General features: G+C 33.1%; 1 long non-coding RNA gene across 1 annotated transcript; it reads right to left on the bottom strand.

The window, feature by feature from the left end:
* Positions 1–404: 404 nt before the first annotated feature.
* On the bottom strand, positions 405–3,427 carry LOC126885234 (uncharacterized). The gene is made up of 3 exons (XR_007698343.1): positions 2,922–3,427; positions 2,040–2,197; positions 405–795 (listed from the first exon to the last, which is right to left on the bottom strand). It is a non-coding gene; the product is annotated as an uncharacterized LOC126885234 (long non-coding RNA).
* Positions 3,428–23,264: the final 19,837 nt, after the last annotated feature.

Below are 23,264 nucleotides of genomic sequence, written 5' to 3'. Positions count from 1 at the left end.
ATGTTCCTAGAATGTACACATAGGACATTGAAAACATTCCTGGAATGTCCCCAAATGCACACGAATGTCCCTGGAAAGTCCCAGGAAAGTGCTGTGTCAGCATTTTAAATATTCTTAGAATGTTCTGTTGGAATATTCCATGAATGTCTACGAATGTTCTTTGGACATTCACAGTCTATTTTTTAGACTGAATGTCTTGTTGGAACATTCCATGAATGTTCTTTGGACATTCACAGTATATTTTTAGACTGAATGTCTTGTTAGAACATTCCATGAATGTCTACGAACGTTCTTTGAACATTCACAGTATGTTTTTTAGACATTCACTGAAATATATCGTCAGTAATGTGACAATACCTCCTATATGTTTTTTCATGAGGTTTGCAGGAGACGAAAACATTTTTTAAGGTCACTTTCTGTTTTCGTACGTATTCTGACTTTTTTGTAGTAAATAGATAGTTGAATTTACTGCAAAACAAGTCAAAAAATATATGAAAACAGGAGGTGGCCGAAACAAGTTTTTAGTCTATCTTACAAATCTCTTGAAAAAAACAGATAGGAGGTATTGTCACATCACTGACGATATGTGGCCATACCAAATAATACATCCTTGATAAATATAAACATTTTTATTGCAAAAAATCTTTACATACATTTTTTAATGTAATTTACTGACATTCCTAAATATTATAAAAAAATGTGTCACGTTTGCTTTGTAAACCTTTCTTTTGCTTTTCGTAGCCACATATTCCGTTTCCTTTCTGGTTTTTTGTAGACCACTTCTCTCAGCTGATTCTAAAAGAAAATAAAATAAAAGGTAATTTTTCTATCCTTTACAATTAACAATCAGAAGAAATATTATTTACAGGTAATAATACGCATAAATAATAATAATAAAAAAATAAATATTAAATAATATTTAAATAAATAATAAATAATATTTAATAAATAAAATAATAATAATGAACATTTTGTATTTTGACAACGACATCCGACGTGGAAGTAGAAACCTTAATAAAATTATTTTTTCAAGTAAATTGTGGCTTATTTCCTCATTAGAATAGTTAATTACAAAAAAGCCACAAAGAAATAGATTTTTCACAAACAAATAAGTATTTAGTATTCATTATATTTATTGTTTTTATTATTTACTTTAATGTCCTACTGGTACATTATTTGACAAATAATGACATTTCGAAGTCTGTTAAGTACGATATAACGCCCTTGGGCATTAAATTTAAATAACGACTTAGATACTGTCAAGTTGACAAATATCAACCTAACTAAAACTATGGTTACCACAATTATGTTACTACTGTTACTGGTAAATGTACTTATTTAAAAACTAATCAATTCAAAATTCATTCAAATTTTTCGCATATAAAGAATAATTTAGTCAGACATTAAACGTTGAAGGCACCACATGTTTTATAATAATAACGCTTTCGGTCAACGTATATCCCTCAGGCCCTTGTTAAAAACACCATTGACCTCAAGCGTTATTATCCTTATAATACCCTTGGTACCTTAATAACTGTAACATAAGATTATACCTTAATTCTTGTTTTCTATTTCTGATGTTTTTATTTATTTACATTGAATATTAATCTGTTTTGTTGTATAATCTACTTCGCAATAATTATGTGATATATTTGACTTAAAATGAATTCAAAAATTTTTTGCAGTTGGGCAACAATGTCAACTTAGATCTCCGATGTAGATAATGAATTACAACAGTATCTATATTGTACAGACTGTATTATTAATTAGGTTATTTATTTATTTATTTATTGAAATATACATCCACCAGGTATAAACCCATAAAGGTGTACATAAGAAAACTACATACATTGACTGAACACTTGATGACAAAATATAAAATAAAATAAAGAATAACCAAAAATGTTTCTGTTGTTAATACACATACACAATAATAAACAAAGACCTTAATAAAGAAAAATAACATGGCATCAATTCGATAAGCTATTGCGTATTTCACGTTTAAAGATGTTAAAACCAAGAAAAAAAAATGCATATACCTGTGTGACATAAGCTATTGGAACAGCACAGTCTCTTAAACGAACAGATGAAAGTGAAGTTCTGTCAATATCTTTTTCTAAAAAGTGTTTTGAACATACTCCTCTATTAACAAATCTGATCTATACTTCATGTCTTCTTCGCAGGATCTTCTGGAAAGCTAAAAATACAAAATATATGCATTACTAAGCATTATTAACAAATTTTAGTTTTAAATAAAAAATATGATTAATGGACTCACAAAATATTATAAAACAGCTTAGAAATTGTTTATTAGTATAGTCGGTTCCCCAAACTCTGACACAACTGGCTAGTGATTTTAGTAGGTAATTTTTTTTGTTTTTGGCCAATTTTGCCAAAATTACAGTAATTATTAACTATTTAGTTATTATTTTTTTTTGCCAATTTTACCAAATTGGCAAAATTATTTACTAAAATCACTAGCCAGTTGTGTCTGAGACTCAGTAGTACTGAGACTGAGTTTAGCAAATCGACTATAATATTCTGTGTATTCATTAGTTGGTACTGCATATTATAGTGTGTGGTCTACCATCCTATTTATAAAGGCATACATTGGCAAAAACGCAAAAAGAATTACTTTAGTTTTACAAATCCTATTGTTATTATCTCTATTTACTATTTTAGTTAGGAATAAGCGAAGTTTGTGGCTTATTCACAATTATTATTAAAATAATAAATGGATATGACCAATTATTAACTTATAAAATAAAATAATAATTCTTCTGATTTATGCCTTTTATTCACTTTGTTATATCTAGGTTACTTAAAAGATTTTTTATGAATAGTATTATTAGGGTATTAATAGTATTAATTTATTTTCTGAAATACAGGGCATGCCTTCGTTTACATATTTGCATACTAACCTTTTAATAGGGCTTTTCATTCACAGTCATTTGTTTAGAGCTTCGGTCATAATTGAATGAAACGTTATTCCTGCAGATTTTTTTATCTACATTTGTTTCTGCTACTCCAACTGCGTTAAAAACAGGACACCATTTTATTCACTATGTTAATAATACTATTAAAGCTATTATAAAAGTATCCGAATTAAAAAAATATTCTTAAAAAGCACAAATATTACAAACAACGATCCACCCACGGCAAAGCAAGGTGGCCAAGATGAAGATGCCAAGATGGCCGAAGCGAGGTCGTTGGTTGGTCGTTTTTAGTCACGTGATGCCCTCTCAAGCGCCATGCACAAAAATATATGCACGGCGAATTTGAAAATGAACGCAAAAGAAATAAATATAAATGCCTCTCTTGGGTTTTGCATAAGTTATAAGTATTTTTTTTATTAACAAAATCGCATTCCAAATTGAATATTCGCGAACAATAATTTTTATTACATTTGTATGTTTATAATATTGTATTAATTGAACTTGGGAAACTCTTTAAATTTGACATATTATTGCACTGTAGGCCTAAAGTGTCACTTAGTTTGTCTGGTATGTTATAAGTAATGTTGTATCTGTTACACGTATGTATTATTTCGCAACTTAAAATATAGGAACATTGGTAGTATGTTCACAGAATGTCTTATGGTAACATTCCAGGAATAATTTAAACAGATGTTCACCGAATGTTCCCTAAATGTCCAGGACATTCAAATATTGATAGAACTTTGGTAGTACATTCCTGGAATGTTGTGTGTTGTTAGGGATCTGAGATGGCCTCATATCTAAAGTTGGACTGTTGTATGTGTAGTATATGTTGTCCAAATTATATGACTCTACCATTAAATGTACAATAATTCTTATAATATATGCGCGAATCTGCCACATAGGTACATGTGAAGATACGTTATGCATTTATTAAATGGTAATTATAATTAACATAACTACAAAGTTCAAAATATTTCCTAAAACATATTCTTACGCTCTTTTCAATAGTGGTATTACCATTTTGAAAAATTAATATATACAGGGTGAAAAAATTGAAAATAGATTATTTACGTAATATAAAATAGTTTTACATAAAAAACCAGGAAAAACAAAACTTCTGGTAAAACGACTCTTCCAGTTTATGGCATCGATCTTGTAAATCACAAAAAGAACCTACGTACCGAATTTGACTGAAATCGGACTTTTCATTCAAAAGATATCGTGCTATTAGTCATATATGTATAGTCGTCCATTTAGAATGACCGCCATTTTTGTAAAAGGCAAAATCTGAGATGGCCTCATATCTAAATTTGAACCTTTATTTGTGCAGTATATGTGGACCAAATTATACGCTTGTATCATTAAATTTGCAATTCTTATAATATATTGCACGAATCTGCCGCACTATAAGGTATACTTTAATAAATAAATTATCTTCAATAAATAATTATCTAATAAAAATCATTTATTTATTAAAGTGTACTTTAACTTTTTCTGTGATCATTAATGATACTATGATTAAAAAAATAGATTCTTGTAAAAAAATATTTTTTCAAGAATTGTTTAAACAAATCAGGCTGTTTATTATTTAATAAATTTATAAACAAATTGCATATTTGTAATGTACGTAAAAATGACATATCAATAATTTAATTATTAAAAAAGAAAGATCAAAATCCATTGAGTTGATCCGGAGATACAACAAATTATATTCGTTTGAAATTGCTTTTTCGGTATTTTAACTCGCTGGATTTGTAGGTTCCCCCTAGTAATCGTTTGCCCTACATTTTTGAAAAATCGTAGAGGGTGCTGTGAAGGTATAATGTTTGTTCAAATTTTTTAAGAAAAAATGCGAATCTCACTCTTTAAAATGGCATTAATGATATTCCTTAATTATGATAAACAAATTAGCAGTGAATTAAAAAAAAATAAATATGTCCAACTTTGTCCCAGATGAGCCCAGGCTAAATTTTTTATTTGAAAATTCGTGCTAAAATAATATCTTTTCGAATATATAGAAATACTGTTTCTACGGACAACATTTTTAAAGTTATTCTAAATGATTATAAACTACAAAATTTTAAAAATTTGGCATTAGGATTTTTGATTATGTTAATTATTTTTTATCTGTTTTTAATATATTTTGATACTATTACTCTTCTACTTCCATTTGGCATACTCAGAATTGCTCTATCTTGATTATTTTCTGTCTTACCTTATTGCAAAATAAAGTTCTCTGGGATAAACAAATAGACTAACTCTTAAACTAATTAATGGATCGGTATCAAATTCTGAGGGTTGTTAAGTACCCCAATATCCAACTTTGGGTGAAACACTAAAGTTTTAAGCTAGTTTTAGTAAAATTTATTAATAAATAAAGATTTTCACTTATTTTGCAGTTTGCGTAGTAACAAATTAACTTTTTACTTTCAAAAATCGGCATTTTAAAGGTTTTTCAATGTTCTAAAAAACTGAATTTTGTCAACTATTTAGTTTTTGAATGAAGTGCAAAAATCGAAAAAATCGTGATTTTACTAAATTGTAGGTTTTCTCCCTATAGGTCTAAAATAACTAAAAAAGTAGTCAGCTACCTGGATCTTTGAATGTCCCGAGAAAATCCTTATTACCCTCGACTAATATATATTCGAAGTTTTCTTTGTCTAGATTTTTAGCCTATTTTAGCATCCAGTATAGCATTTTTTGCGTATTATGGCATCGAGCTCCAATTCCTCTTTTCCATTTTCATCGCATATTACACACAGGGATTCAAACTTGTCCACCCATTTAAAACTATAGCTTTTACCACCTACACTATAGTCATCTTCTTCTTCTTTTTTCTTCTATCTTTCCATAATCATATTATATTTGGTTTTGTCTTCATTTAGTTCCAATCTGAATTTCTGTTCTTCTTCAATAAGTTTCTTCACAACTCTTTATAATTCTTCTGCGGTTCTTGCTAGGATTGTTAGGTCATCGGCAAATGCCAAGCACTGGTGCTCATTTTTCATAATAATTTCTTCCTCCTTCATGCTACATTTTCTGATTACAGTTTTTAACACTATTATTTCTTTAGCATTTATTTCTTTAAGTAATCAAATATTTTGAAGATTACAACTGGCTGTGGAACATTTAAGCACTGGCTGTGGAACATTTAAGCAAATGTTGTCAATAGGGCTTTTCATCGATTGTCATTCGTTTCGAGCTTCTGTCAAATGTCGTATAATCCGTGTATAATATTAATATACACTGAATATACAACATATGACAGAAGCTCGAAACAAATGACTGTGAATGAAAAGCCCTATTTATACGCAACGGAATATTCCTATATTGCTTTTGCTACTTATTTAGTTTTCTGATATCGATTATAATATGTCTATGCTGCTATTTGAATGTTACTTATTACATTGCATATATCTATTTTAAAACATTATTTGTTTAGCATTTTTCCGGCCGGATGCTCGATCTTAAAATCGTATTCTTGAAGTCGTTCAATCCATCTGCCTATCTGACCCTCTGGATTCTTAAACTGCATTAACCATTTAAGGGCGGCATGGTCGGTTCGGATTAGAAACTTCCTTCCATAGAGGTATTGATAGAAGTGTTCCACTGATTTTACCACTGCTAGAAGTTCTCTTCTCGTGACGCAGTAATTTCGTTCAGGTTTTGAAAACACTTTACTAAAATATCCCAGAACTCGTTCTTGTCTTCCTTGAATCTGAGACAGCACCTCTCCAATTCCCACATTACTTGCATCCGTATCTAAGATGAACTCTCCTTCTGGCAGTGGATACCCTAGTATTGGCGCGGTAATTAAATGCCTCTTCAAATTTTCAAAGGCCGTTTGACAGTCTCCATCCCAGCAATAATCCCTTGCTTCCTCTGATAGTCGCGTAAATGGCTTAGCGATATCTGCAAACTTTTTAAAGAACCTCCGGTAGTAAGTACATAGTCCCAGAAAACTTCTCACTTAATGTTTATCAGTTGGTTCAGGTCATTCCTTAATGGAATCGATTTTTCTTTTATCCACGGCTACTCCTTCTTTGCTGACTATATGACCTAAATAATTGACTTTACTTTGAAATATATTTTAAATATATATAATATATATATATTTAAATAAATACTAAATATATACATTTCTTGGGGTTTAACATTAACTGGACAGCTTTAAGTCGATTAAAAACATCTTCTAAATTCTTCAGGTGGTTTTCAAATGTCTCCCCAAAACGATTATGTCGTCTAAATACACCAGGCACGTTTTCAAGGCTAACCCTCTCAACACATTTTCCATAAGCTTTTCAAAGTCCGCAGTCCCTACCTCGTTGGTAAGAGTTTCTTAGGCTGTTTATAACTGACGGTCGAATAATGGTCCTGGTCGCTCCGGTATCCACCAACAATGTATACTTTTCACCATTATTTGTGCATCTACATATACACTATCTTTACGATAATTCAAAGAAGCTATTAGTATTAGATGGTCTTTAGAGAAGTTCTGAGTCGAGGTTGCCCCCTAGGGTCTGTCTCTTCCACTTATTTCTGCTGGTGAGTTTCTTGATTTGCGTTATTACTTAAACTCCGTGCGTGCCCCTTCTCGCCACAACTGCAACAGTTCATGGTCTTCGTTTTCTTCGATGTAATGCCTTTTACCATATTTACTAGCTGGTCAAGTTTGTCATCATCTTCTTCTTCTTTCACAGTTCGAACTGCACTGTAATCACCAGAGGCCTGCGTAGCTGATTCGAACTCGAGGGCCGCGGACAATACATCGACCAGCATCTTGTGACGAGCTAATCGCAGTGTTCTGTGCATTTAAAAATCACGAAGACCATCGATAAATATTTGAACAGCCAACATTTCCATCATATCTTCAGGAGCTGTTGGATAAGCAAATCGTACTAGCCTGGAAATATTTAGCTCAGTTTCTTGAAGAGCTTCATCTTTCTTTTGTAGTCGGTTTTTAAGCCGCGCCTGATAGACATACTCCAAATGTTCGTGCCCATATCGCATGTTTAGTCTCTTCATAAGTTGTTCAAAATCGTGCGTCTCCTCTACAGCTATGGTCTGGAGTACATCCAAAGCCTCTCCCCGAAGAGCAATAACCAGATTTACAGCTTTGTCTTTTTCAGACCATCCGTTCGTTTTTGCAACTGTTTCAAACTGTTTCTTATAACTGTTCCATGACGACTTTCCGTCGAAATTTGGCACCTTAACACGAGCAAGACATACACTCCCTTCAACTATCGGCCGTGGCTCCAATTTGTATTTGGTTTTATCATCTTTAATTTCTGTTAAGATGGGTTCCACCCCTTTGTCTACTTTTTCCGTTTTCTTCATTTTCTTTTCCATTTATTTGATCTTCTATTCAAAAGTTGGTTTTTATTGATGATATCTTGTCGTCAAAATCAGAAATGACTTCTTTAGAGATGCTAGCAGAGATCTCGTTAGTCATTTTGTTTTCAAGGCATGAAATATCACCCGAAACTTTCGAAATCTTGTTCTTTAACGATGTAATGTCTGTCGAAACTTTCAAAACATCCGAGGAAACTTGGGAGATTTCACCAGAAACTTTGTTCTCGAACGATGTAATGTCTGTCGAAACTTGAGAGATCTCTTTCGAAATTCATCATCATCATTTGGCTCTACAACTCTATGTGAGTCTTGGCTGCGTTTACGATTTCCCTCCATTGTTGTCGGTACTGAGCAGCTATTCCCATTCTTTCGAAATTGACGAAATTAAACCAGTATGCTTGTCCTCAAACACGTAAGTTTCTGGATCTTGACCCTCTTCTTGCAGAGCGTTTTTAGACGTTCGACTAAACCAGCATTTTTTCCTAGTAGTGTCCATGACTCTCTCTTCTAATTCGTTTCGTAGCACCTTAACGAGCAGGTCAGTACTTTTCTGCTTATGCTGTGAAGACATTATCACACACTTTATTTATTACGATTTATATTTAGTTATTATTAAAGATTCCACACTGTATTTAAACCGAGTTTATTTTCTTTATTATTATCCTCTTCTGATCACCAGTGTTACAAATTTGTCTTTTCTATGATCTTTTAGGCACTAAGGTTTAGTTTTAGTTGACTTTATTTATTTTTAATAAACTTACTTTTAAACAAATGAACAACACTGAATTTATATCTTTTATTTTACAAACTACGATATCTAATTAATTTATTACACTAATTATAATATCTACTTAATCTACATAATTACAAATTCAAAAATATACCGCGCCCGATACATATCAAAGTACACCGACGTATTCAAATTCACAACTAACTTCTGCTTAAAAGTCATGCGCTTATATAGCATCGGCTCTGCTTCGAGAATCCACCGTCGAACATTTCGAACGCCTGGAACAGGTTTCTTGAAAATTCTCTCTTAGCGGAGAAATTACTTGTCGATACAACGCCACTCTTTATTCAGATGGACTTACCCAAGTTTTTTTTTATGTATTTTGACCCGTAGAATACGAATTTTTAGGGTAACAGTTGATCTGGATGTCGATAAGATTGTTATAAACAAAGAACTTGAGGAATTACATAACAGCAATATTTCGCAAAACAAAACATGTTTTTGTATTTTTGGTGTCATTCAAAGCAAAAAATGTTCCTACAAGTTTTTTCGTAGGATTCATAGTTTTAAAGATAAATGCGGTTGAACGTTCAAAAAGTCGAAAAATTGCAATTTTTGAACCCGAATAATAGGTCTGGATCCCGCGTATGAAAAAAAGTTGATTAATAGCAAGCTGAAAATGTGTTATTAGCTTAAGGGTGCCTAGTTGGATAAACTTTGATATATAGGAACATTTTAACAGGGGCAGTTTTAATTGTGGAACAGGTTAAAAATTTGAAACGGTCAGACCACTAAAACGGCACATTTATTTTGTCCGACAGAACAGACTTAAACTCTCCGAACAGAGATTAAACTCTCATGCAAAAATCAGACTGCTATTTATCACCAGTCATGGTTCCTGTCATTTGACATATTCTACATGTTCCACTCATTAAAACGCCCATTTGGTGATAAATAGCAGTCTGATTTTTGCATGAGAGTTTAATCTCTGTTCGGAGAGTTTAAGTCTGTTCTGTCGGACAAAATACATGTACCGTTTTCGTGGTCTGACCGTTCCAAATTTTTAACCTGTTCCACAATTAAAACTTCCCCTGTTCCAGTGTTCCCATATGTCAAAGTTTGTCCGAATAGACACCCTTAAGCTATTAACAAATTTTCAGCTTGCTATTAATCAACTTTTTTTTTCATACGAGGGATCCAGACCTATAACTTTTGACTAAAAAATAAAATAGCAATTCTGCTTACCGCATTTGAAAGTTCAAGTCAAATTATACCGGTTTTGATTATTTGCATTGCTAAAAATTAATTTTCTTATTGTCAAACAAAGCTATGAAACGAGTTAGCGATGACTACCCGAGCTAATTGAAATAATATTCGAAAATATGACCTCAACCAAACAAGATAGCCATCGTTAGTCCCTTAGCTTAGCTCAGTCACTCAGGTGTGTGTTCGTCTTGTCCAAATCTTAGAAATGAACTATGAAAGTTTGGAATGAAAGCAAATAAAACAATATTTTTAACTAATCATGTTTATTGTTCATAAAGATATAATAAAAATATGATTTAGTAAATTGCATTAACAAATGTATTCAAATTCTTGCCAAAAACTAACAATTCTGGATTATACTTATGGCTTTTGGTAGCTGATGTCGTATGGTACTGCTGTTGGTTCTGCAACGGGCTCTGGGGTTCTAAAGGCTGTACTCCACCAGACCTACCGATGTTGGTCGTTGCAGTCTAATTGTTGGGGTTGCAGTATGGATGCCATGTCCTCGTTGTTCTATCGCCGGCGATTTGAGGGTTGTTGAAACTCCCGGAGGGAGAACGGTGATCTTATTCCCAAAAACTATAAAATAGAGACACATATCAATCATCAAGAAGAAAAACCAACGTGTGCCATCTGCCGTTCTAATCGTCAGAAAGAGTAGCAGATGACAAGAATAAATTAAATGAAATTTAGATGAGGAGAATAGTTAAAATTTTGATTACTCAACGTACATATATGTAAATTAAAAAGATAATATATTTAAAACTAAAATATCAGAACACATAGTTTGACATTGGGGTTAGGTTGGATATAAAAAACATTAGAAAGACTTTAAGATGTGGAAATGTAATTACAATATTATATGATTCTTGCCCCAAAAGAGATTATTTGATGGAACAAAATGATTTAATTTTCAAATTACATGCCTTTTTAAGGATTAATTTTTAGCTTCCATTTTTAATTTCTGTCAGGGAGTAGGGATGAAATGACACTGTCATTGAAAACGACATTTGAAATGACGACCAAGTAGTATGAAGTATCAGGCATGTTCCGTATTGAGAGACAGATATTTACAGAGTAAGAATACGGGGTATGTTCATTATGTTCAGCTGATGATTTAAATAAAAAGAGATATAGTAAATAGAAGATAATAAACAAGGGTAATAAAAGAGGATAATAAAGGAGGGCGCCAACGAGTTTTTAACGAAGAAAACTGGTAAAACAAATAGAAGAAAATAATTACTAATGAAATATTAAAGAAAATAAAGTAAAATAATTATTTAAAAATAAAATATCAAAGATGTGACGTTTGTAACGTTACAGCTATAAACAAATAGTGTTTCCGTGCTCAATGCATGCGTTTTAAAGCAGGCTATATAGAAATTGCTGTTTGTAGACTCGCCTTAAATGAGAAATGCATTGAAAACATCACTCAAGCACTATGTGTTTATAGCTTTGTTTAACAATATAAATAGTTATTTATGAAACAGTTCGTGAAGTATGCTTTTTGTGAACGCACGCCATGTTTAGAGCACAAGCGACAACGGCGCGAGTGCTATACATCGCGTATGTTCGCAAAAAGTACTTCACGCACAGTTTTATACAATATTTTATCTATGATGAACAACTAAAAAAACTGTTACTCTTCGTCACGGGAATTTATTTCTATTCTACAATTTTTAGAACTTAATAATAATAATAATAATAATGACTTTATTGCTTTTTTCAAAAAAAAAAATACAAACTACAAACTAGACAAACAGTAATAATTATAATAAAGCAAAAGGCGACGTTCGCTCTTAGATGATGTTCCTAGAAACACCAGCTAAGAAGCGCTCTTCCACGTAACCGCAATACAAATAATTACTATTCTAGTGTAACCTAAAGACCTTATTTACATGCTAAAATAAATTTATCGTATATGATAATAACACTAATTATCTATTTTTATTGAATAAATTTTTATTGAATAAACTTTGCAATCATTTAAACGAATGTAGCCAAATTTACTGGTTTATAATCTAAATTTTAATTTTATGCTATTATTAAATAGAGACTTTTTTACGTTGGATTTAAATTGAGAGATGGGTAAAGTTTTGAAATTTTCAGGGATCATATTGTACAGATTAGCAATATTGTAAGAGAAGCAAGATCGAAATAACGAGGTTTTATGTTTCGGTATATTAAGTTTATTTTTGAATCTGACATTAATATTATGTACTTCTGACCTTTTTTTAACTTTTTTATATAAATAATAGGGCTTTTTGGTTAGCATTATTTTATGAAATAATACTGATCCGTGAAGAATACGCCTGTTACTAACATTTAACCATTCTAGATCTGCAAGATGCTTAGAAGTTCGATTTCGACGTCTGATACCACAAATGAAACGGACACACTTCGACATTTAAATGTACTAACTTCTTTCAAACCACAAAACTGTCAAAACTTTTGTCATAATTTATTGCTCATTATGTGATCAACATGACAACGCGAAAGTTAAGGATATTTGATTATATGAAAGTTTGTCAAAAACAGTGCGGAAAAGTAAGTCCCATTTAAAATACATTGTTACTTCACGCACACTTTAAACACTTTACGCACTGCTACCTATAATGACAGTTTTCGTAAACTAAAAACTTATACCTAATATGACATAGAGTAGATAAAATTAATTTTTAGCAATGCATATAATCAAAACCGATAGAATTTGACTTGAACTTTCAAATGCTGTAATAGTCGAGGCATTGAAGGATTGAAGTATCGATTTTTTTGCAGTAAGACTGATTTTAATGCGGTTGGTGCGTTGGATTCGTGAGAATGTCTGGAAATTTTGCAAACTAATGTAATGAATAAAAAATCTCAAATTGCGTTTGTGCATAAGAAAAATACATTTCAAAAGTGCATTTTGAAATAGGCAATTATCATAAATTTGCAACTCGGTAAATTTTCTTACTCGGGGGTTTTTGGGGTCGCTGAAAACGAATATGAGGTCGGTGAGAGTGTGCAAACTACCTGGTGCCAGCAGTGGGTGTAATAAACGTCTTCCTCTGGAGTATTATGGTAATTTGTTAAATAATTGGCCCAAACTTGTAACTTGGGGGTTTTTGGGGTGGCTGAAAATGAATATGAGGTCGGCGAGAGTGTGCAAACTACCTGGTGCATGCAGCGGGTGTAATAAACGTCTTCCTCTGGCGTATTATGGTAATTTATTATATAATTAGTTTAAACTCGTTACTCGGGGGTTTTTGGGGTAATCTATTTTGTTCGATGTAACTATAGTAATCGAAAAGGGTGGTATTTTTATTATAAATAAACATAAATTTTTATTATTACAATATATTTATGGTTAAAAAAGTTCATTATACAAAATTTATCGTAATTTATCTTTAAAATTCATTTTCTTCATCATTATCATCTTCTTCTTCATTATTGCCTTCCTCTCTCGAGTCCAATGCAATATTTGTGCAATCAGAGCCTGCACAATTTTTGCAGGCTAAATTACAAACTAACCCATGCTTCCTTCTCCCGCATAAGTTGCCGCAGTCTGACTTACAACTACAGAATATTAAATTTAAAATATTGGAAGGACCAGGTGGCTGAGTCATTCTAACTGGAATTAATACATCATTTTGTAATTCCCATCCCAATCGGTTGGGTTCATGTTACTGTCCTCTTCATGCAGCCAAATTTGTGTTCGTAAAATTACCCTTTTTAAATGCTGGGTAAATGTATCAACAGATGAAAGAATTTTTCCAATGACAATCTTTTTATTTTTGGCAATAGCCATTAAGTACATTCTGTATCGGCACAGTATATAGAGGTTCCACAGTAAAACCACTCCTCTGTCGGCGCTTTGATCTCAAGAAGTAATACCGGCAGTACGCAATTGGTAGTTCACCAGTGGTGGATGCGGGTTTTCCCTGTTAAAATCCGTACGTTTCTATGCGACTAGCAATGCGAGTGTGGGGCAAAAGCGACTAAGAACATTGCGCGGTCGCCATGCGCGACTACAGATTTTACTTACAATTTTTCGGAGAGTGGTTCTACTGTCCCTCTTTATACTGTGGTATCGGTAAGCTCCAGCTAACTGGATATTACTCAGTTTAAACTGCTCAGGAATATTCGGTTTCCTGAAACTTATCGGGGCATTGTACATAGCCATAAGAAGTTGGCAGCCTTGGTCAATAATATCATTAAGGGGTACAACATACAGTAAACCAAATGTGTTTGAGAGTCTGGCAACCCAGAATACCTACCTTAAAAATACCAGCACTTTGTAGAAGGGACAAAGTTGTCATGAGAAGACTAAGAATTGGACATTACCGTCTTACACATGGTTACCTGATGAGCCAGAGAAATCGTCCTTGGTGTCATACCTGCATATTATCATAATAGTCCAGAGGAAGACGTTTATTACACCTACTGCAGGCACCAGGTAGTTTGCACACTCTCGCCGACCTCATATTCGTTTTCAGCGACCTCAAAAATCCCCGAGTAAGAAAATTTACCGAGTTGCAAATTTATAATAAAATATTATAATAAAATATTATATTTCAAAATGCACTTTTGAAATGCATTTTTCTTAGGCACAAATGCAATTTCAGATTTCTTATTCATTACATTAGTTCACAAAATTTCCTGACATTTTAACGAATCCAACGCACCAAACTGCATTAAATCCGTCTTACTGCGCCAAAAATCGACAGTAAGGCCTTTTTTGTGCTTCAATGCCTCGACTATAAGCAGAATTTTTTAATCAAAAATTATTCGGGTTCAAAAATTGCAATTTTTCGTTTTTTTGAAAGTTTAACCGCGTTTATCTCGAAAACTACGAAAAAACTTGCAGGAAATTTTTTTGCTGAGAATGGTCCAATAAATACAAAAAAATGTTTTGTTTTCCGAAAAACCGCTGTTATGTAATTCCTCAAGTTTTTTGTTTATAACAATTTTATCGACATCCGGATCAACTGTTGCCCAAAAGATTCGTGTTCTATGGGTCAAAATATATAAAAGAAACTTGGGTAAGTCCATCTGAATAAAGGAAGCCGTTGTACCCCCCTTGGCGACAGGACTAAAGAATAAAAGACCTGTAGTTTCTGAGGTTGCCGGTCGGTAGCATTTGCTTTTTTAGGAAGCAGGATAATTTCTGCGTTATGTCTTTGAGTTGTGTAATATTATGTAGTTGTGTCATTTTATCTTTTCCCGTGCGTAATGTATAATTTTCAAACAACTTAAATCAAAACATAAGGTGAAACTTCGATGTGTATAGTAGGTATATATTATACACAATCAGCCCTATTCTGTAACTTTTAACAAATCGAATAGAAATGACCAAGTCGAATCGTAATTACCCAAAATCGGAATGTTTGATATCTATCGCGTCATTTTTGTGTTTGGATCGGTATTCTGTAACTCGTATCGTAATCGAAATCCCTGACTTCTATTTCACGCGGTTCTGAGGAGGTGGCAACCGCGCAGTAACCAGCGAAATTGTGTTCTGTGATCTATTTTGTTACTTGAAATATGACACCGTTGCCATTTCCTCAATGTTTTCATACTTTCTTCATACTATCCTCAAAGTTTTGAGAAGTAAATAAAATATTCGTGTAAATACTGGATGCAAAAAGCTCAAAAGAGGATAAATGGTTTTAAATTAAAGTTAATTAAAATTGATATAAAAAAGAAGATAAACTGATAAATAAAAAAGATAAGTGAAGATAAGAAGTATAAATGCTTTTAAATCAAAGATATTTAAATTGATGTTATTAATTCATTATTATTAATAAATTATTTAAAATTGATATTACTAATAATATGCAATCTTTAAGATTCGATTCCAGTTGAAATAACTGCTAAACAGCTTTTCCCAAAAATGGCATCTTTTCTATAATTTGTTCAGACTATGAGCGTTGACTGATAAATATACAAGTATACTGGTATAATATTTATTTATCAATTAACGCATAAGAAGTCTATCGTATGCTATTCTTGTGCATTATACCATTGATTGCAATTGTACAAGAAATATGCGAACAAAATATGGCAACAATGTGAATGGGAAACATTCAGACGCCAAGTAGCAAATAAATAAGGTTAGGTCCAATTATTCATACTCGTACAACATGTCTAAATGAAATATATATAGTTCTCTAAACAAATAACACCACAGACTAAAAATTAAGCAGCTAAAAAAAGGTACAAATACTATAAATAATTATAAATAAGTAGTATGTAATTAATTATTTTTATATATAAAATATAAACGTCAAAACAAAACAAAATGCGCTTGCGTCAACCACAATTCCGATAATCGAAATCTCATCTCGACAGGGTAAATGCTGTCGAAGTGATTTCTATTCACATTACGATTGTAGAGATTCCGAAGTAGTTATGGAATACGGATTTGGACTATTTCTATTCGACTTGGTCACTTCTATTCGATTTTACTGACTTCTATCATCGAAATGAGTTACAGAATAGGCATGAATGTGTATGCACATCAACGTAGTCAACGTCACTTTATGTTTTGGTTTAATTGGTTTGGAAATGAATCATGACACATGGACAAAGATAAAATGGTACAACTATACTCCTACATCTAGTGAATAAATTGTCAAGGATGTTTAGCCATCACAATAGTTTTCTTTTTTTTTTATTTAGCTAATGCCTCGACAACTAATAGCCATTGGCATGGTAGGTACGGTAAATTTTTGCAGTTAGGTACCTAGTGTCATGTGTAATGTTTGTGTTGAATAAGTATCTTGTTATTTTGCAAAGTCGACGTCATTGTCTTTGTAAAGAGACGCTAATTGTATCCGAACGTCTGCGGTCCCTCCGGTGAGTACCGATCCCACAAGGACAGAAATTATTTTCATTCATTAATTTATAATATACGAAAAAATTCTGACCCTGGTGAGATTCGAACTCACGACCATTCGGACCTTTCAATCCAAAGGTAGGCGCTCTTACCACTGAGCCATTTCATTTACCGTAAAAACTATATAATTCATTATGGTAGGGGAGCCCAAGCGGGGATTTTTGCAGTTACTCGAGAGCGTTATATTATCACATGGGGAGGAACTTTGTACCCTGGAAATGTACCTCTACCATATATTGGCTATTAATACAGGGAGGTTGCTTAAGGGGGGTTCGAAAAAAATCTATCCTTAGAAAAACTCGAAACTGTCAGAATAAAATAAGGTAAGTTAAGTACATGCAGAACAGTATATATTTCAAAAATCTGACGGTTTGAGCGGGGCGTAAGGAAATGGGTGAGTCCCAAAGCCGAATATTTCGAGAAATAGGCGTCAAATCTAAAAAGTAAAAAATACATGTTCTATATTTTTCAAAAATGTATCGAATGATATCAAACACGAACCCCGACAGAGATGAATGGGGGTAAATTTAAAATTTTTAATACGCAATATTTCGTGAAATGAACATCAGATCGAAAAACTGCAAAATACACGTATTCGATAGATATGTTTAAAAAACCAAACACGGTCCCCAACGGAGGTGGGGTGGGGGGTTACTTTCCCCTTCCGTAACTAACATTCGGTCTGTGAGACGGACCACTTAAGCCGATGGCGCACTGCAGGATGCTAGATGGTGGCTTGGAGGGTGGATTTTAAAGGTGGATGGTGGAAGGTCGCTGCATCCTGGACGCAGTGAAAGAGTGAAATGAAGTCAGAAGTCAGTATCCAACTGACTGCTGAGGAATCGTTGGTTTCATTTGTTACGTTACATTTGGTTTGTTTTTTTAGCATATCGTCATATTAGAGGTAAAACTCACTCACTAAACTTTTCAGAAAGTGGAGAAAAATCGACTTAAAGGCAAAAATTGTTTTTTAAATTCACCTGACTTGAATATTGTATTTTTTTAATGCAACTGCAAAGAATAAATAAAACAGATATTTTAAGGCATGTTTCGTTACATAGTGGGTCTGCTGGGTCCCAAATTGCCCTTCTTTTATACACAGCACTTGTTACGCTTTCATCCATAGCGAGGCTACCCGGATGGATTATCAAACACGACCACAGCATAGAAAACGCAACAGCAGTGACACACTAGTAGGCGGGAAAAGTTCGCGCACTATTACGGCGCAGATCGTCGGCCATTTTGTGCGTAGTACCAGACAATGTAGAAAATCGACAGTGTTGCCGATTTGTACATAATTATCAGATTTACTTAACTTTTATGACATTCTGATAATATTAAATATTTTTTAACATAATTTTATACGTATGCCTGTAAGAATTATGTCAATAATTGGGACATAACACAAAATATTGACGATTAATGGCGATTGTATTGTTAATCTTTTGCATAAATTCCAGAAATTATTCAAAAAGAATCTCTCACGAGTAATAAAGTTGGTGACACCGGCAACACTGATGAACTAACACATCACATCACCACTGAGATGTACTACGCGAAAAACGGCGACCCTGTACTTTTCAACTTCAAAGGCGGCATCAGGGAGTGTCCTTGCTGGTTTCGTTTATTATGCTGTGACACGACTGATATGGGTGGATAGATGCCTGGCGGACCACCGGGTGGGTAGATGGTAGTGGGAGGCCACTGCGGCTACCGTCGTTGTATTATTCGTGGTATAAGTAGCTGGATGGTCGCCAGGCGGGTATCTACCATCCACCATCCTAGAAAACTTCCTGCACTGCGGCATCGGCCTTAGAGTTTTTACGATTATATCCAAATTATTCGTTATGTATCTTCGCCGCTATCAGTAGCTAAGCTACCTGATTCAGGTGCCCGTTTTTAGTGTTGAAGCTTGAGTCTTCAGTCTCAAGTTATTATGTAATTATAGGCAAATTTTGTGTTAGAGACCCATGATGGACGTGACATACTCGATGAAAAAAATATTTTTATATTAACGAAAGGACGTACGGACACGAACAAGTGCTGATAATTTAGTAACCCAATTGCCAGGAGTAAAAGGTGAAGCTAGGTACAAAAAACAGCAGTAGAAAAATTCGGCTTGTTTTGCACTAATGGGATGTTATATAATTGTTTTTATTTTCTTTGTTATTTTGCTAATGGTTAAGAGGCTGAATAAATTGAAAATAGGTATCACTCTTAATTAGTTTCACTCCTTCAAGGAGTAAACACAATCCTACACTTGAAAGTGTGTCAATGGAAACATTTTTTATGTCGGTCTCTGACACCGATGTTAGCTTTAATGTCCAGAAAACCTATGTTAGTTGCGGAAGGTTGAACTCTTAAATAGGATCCCCCAATTTTTATTGCAGATTTGGATTCCTTACGTAAAAATAAGCAACTTTTATTCGAGACATTTTTTCGAATTATGTATAGATGACGCTATAATAGGAAAAAACGATTGTTGGAAATGGAAAATATAATTAAAAAATGGAAAGTCCCCACTAAAATGGAAAACTTTTTTTTGGTTTTAAGACCTACTCTTCACAACCCAATAGGTCACCATAACGCTCGAGTGACTGCACATTTAGCATACGTTCCTCCTCTACTATTATATTGTTGCATATTTAACTTACATGTCAATGAAATAGAAATAGAAAAAAAAACAAGAAATATTATAATTAGTATACATGCTTTTACACATTTTTGCACTTTGCTCGTTCTATTTGTACGTCAAAGGTAATTTTTGTTATTGACAGAAAGGTATGTACACGAAAATTAATTAACAATATTGATCTACGCCAGAAATGACAAATCTGATTAGCCATTCAAACATACACGCATACGGCCCGCCTGATGTAACAAGCTATCATCAGGTAGAGAAAGCGACAAGCCATGTTGTTTCTAGCCTTAACAGATTACATAAATGATGGATCGTCACACAAGCGCTTGTCGGGCTTCCCTTTGTAAAACATTTAGTAGTGCCCTTTGGTTACACTGCGACATTAAAACAGGTTGTTTAGCTATTTTGTTCTGTATCTCATCGTTGCGGTTGGAATACGTATTTGCTTTGAAATATGCTTGGTGGATAATATTATCTAATTTTGTCCACCAACTCTATAATGATGAGGGATAATTGAGATCAAAGAGGTTCATTTTATATTAGTTTACATGTATACATAGTTTTAAATATGTATATTTTCATCCATCTTTTTTTTTATTATAATATCGCATCGACCACGCAGGGTCATTAGCGCATTTAGGTTAATGTAACAATAATTTATATAAACAATGTATATACATAAGTTAATAATGATATGTTTGTTACAATGTGGGTTTTAGATCTTTTGAAGTATTTGACAGTCTTTAAGGTACGAAAATATTTTTTTAGTATCTGTATTTTCTTCTAGGGCCTCTTTTAGGGAGTTGGGTATGTTATACTTCCGTCGTTCACTGTTATATTTGGGACACTGGATTAAAAAATGTTTTACCGTTAGATCACTGTTGCACATTTCACACACTGGTTTATTTTTGCGTTGTAGTAAGTAGTCATGAGTAAGTCTTGTATGACCGGTACGGAGACGGGTAAGTATCACTTGTTCTCTTCTGTCTTTTATTCTTTCCAAAGATGTGGGTGTTTGTTGACTTCGCATAGTCTTGATGGGGTGTTGTTACAAGTTTGTTGCCATTTTTGAATTATTTTTTGTTTTAAGATTGGTTTTAAATCGTTTTGCACCAATTTGTTACTTTCTTCGGACACAGGGTTAGTTGAGGCACTTTTAGCTAGTTTATCTACAACTTCATTACCTTCAATTCCGACATGAGAAGGCACCCATAAAAAGTGAACTTCTTCTTATGGGTGTGTTCCATCCTTCTTCTTGAAATGTTCTTATTTGAAATGTTTTTAAGTTCTTTTTTAATCAGAAGTAGTAAGGGGTTGTCACAATATAATTGAGTTAGCGAGGATAATGAACTTAGAGAATCTGTGATTATTATGCACTTTTCTCTGTTTTTGTTTTGTATTAACGATAGTGCTTTTAGGATTGCGAATAATTCAGCCGAAAAAATGGTGGTAATTGACGGCAACTTGAAACTTACTGCGGAGTCTTCAGTATAAATTGCCGCTAAAACTCTGTCTTCATTATTTGACGCATCGGTGTATACGTTGTAGGTATTGCCGTATCTATTTAATAGTGTATGAAACTTTTGTTTTATGACGATTGATGATATCTCTGATTTTCTTAGGTTTGTTAGACTGATATCGATAGTGGGAAGAGGTATTGTCCATGGTGCAGGGATCTGGATTGAAGAGGTATCGTAAGTTTTTGGAAATTGGAAGTTTAATTTGGATAAGTATAATTGTATACGGAAGTAAAAAAGATATTCAGTTTGATGTGATTGTTGAAATTTATTTGTAAATCGATCAGCGAAAACGTTATGTAGTACTGGATTATTACGGTTTGATGACACTGCAGCTGCCTAAGATAGGCTCAGATATTGTCTTCTAAAACTAAGAGGAAATTCTCCAGTTTCCCAATAGAGACTTTAAATAGGACTTGTATAGTGCGCGCCTAAAGAGATACGTAGGCAAATATTTTTAATAGTTTCTAGTGATTTTAAAATGGGTTTTTTTGGAAGAATTATAGACAATGGATCCATAATCGAGTTTTGATCTAATTATAGATTTGTAAATAAGTATTAAACTTGAATAATCATCACCCCAGTTTCTGTAGGCAAGTGATCGTAGTAAATTTATACCAGGTAGACAAGATTTTTTTAGCTGTTGGATCTGTGTCTTCCAAGTTAACTTTTTATCAAAAGTCATACCTAAAAATCTGATTTCTTCTACATAATCGAGTTTTTGTACGTTTAGATATAATTCTTTTATTTGAATTTGATTTCTCTTTGAGAAACAGATTGCTTTTATTTTTGAAGTGTTAAACTGAAGACCATTTGTGGCTGACCATTTTTCGATGTGTGTTAATGCTTTTTGAATATGATGGTGAATTGTTGTTATGTTTTTTCCTCTGGAAAAAATAACTAGGTCATCAGCGTATAATCTAGCTTTAACTGGGTTTTCAATTTGTGTTAAGATCGAATTAATTGCTACTAAGAATAAAGTTGTGCTTAAGTTTGATCCTTGGGGAATGCCATTTTGTTGAATTTTTGTTTGAGAATATGTTCCGTCAACTCGAACTTGAAATTGTCTATTTTGAGGAAAGTTTAAAATGTATTTTCATATGTTACCCCTTATTAACCAGTTGCTGAGAGCTTTAATGATTGAATATTTCCAAACGGTGTCATAAGATTTGTTTATATCAAAAAATATTCCAACACAATGCTGTTTTATTGCGAATGCTTCGTGAATTTCTGATTCTAAATCAACAACGTTGTCTAAAGTTGAGCGATGTTTTCGCAAACCACATTGTTCCGGAATAATTATTTTGTTTGATTCTAAGTACCACATAAACCTGTTGTTTATTATCTTGTCTAATATCTTACCTATGCTACATGTGAGTGATATCGGCCGGTATGTCTGTGGATCTGATTTTGGTTTAGTTGGTTTTGGAATAGGTATTATGATTGAGTTTTTCCATGACTTTGGAAACACGTTTCTGGATAGGATTATGTTATAAATTTTGAGTAGATATTCTTTAGCTTGAGGGCCTAAATTTTTAAGAAATATAAACGGTATATTATCGGGCCCAGGACAAGTTTTCTTACCATTCTGAAGTACATTTTCTAATTCTTCATCTGTTATAGGTATATTTAGATCGTTATTGTTCTGAACGTAATATTCTATAGGTTTCTCTTCTTCTTTTATTTTGATACTGAAGAAATTGGTGGTATAATTTAAGTTACCTGAGTTATATTCATAAGTAGATGCTAGTATGTTGGATATTTCTCCTGGGCTTTTATAAATGATGTTATTTTGAGTTAAAAAGTTGATTGATTTATGAGGTTTCGATCTAGACATTTTGTTGACTTTTTCCCATATAGTTGTTATAGGGGTTGAACTATCTATTGTGGTGACATATTCTTTCCAAGACTCGCGTTTGGCTTTTTTAATAGTGTACCT

The sequence above is a fragment of the Diabrotica virgifera genome, chromosome 5 (assembly GCF_917563875.1).
Source record: "Diabrotica virgifera virgifera chromosome 5, PGI_DIABVI_V3a".
NCBI classification, from domain to species: domain Eukaryota; kingdom Metazoa; phylum Arthropoda; class Insecta; order Coleoptera; family Chrysomelidae; genus Diabrotica; species Diabrotica virgifera.
This window is presented reverse-complemented; position numbering and strand designations above follow the sequence as displayed.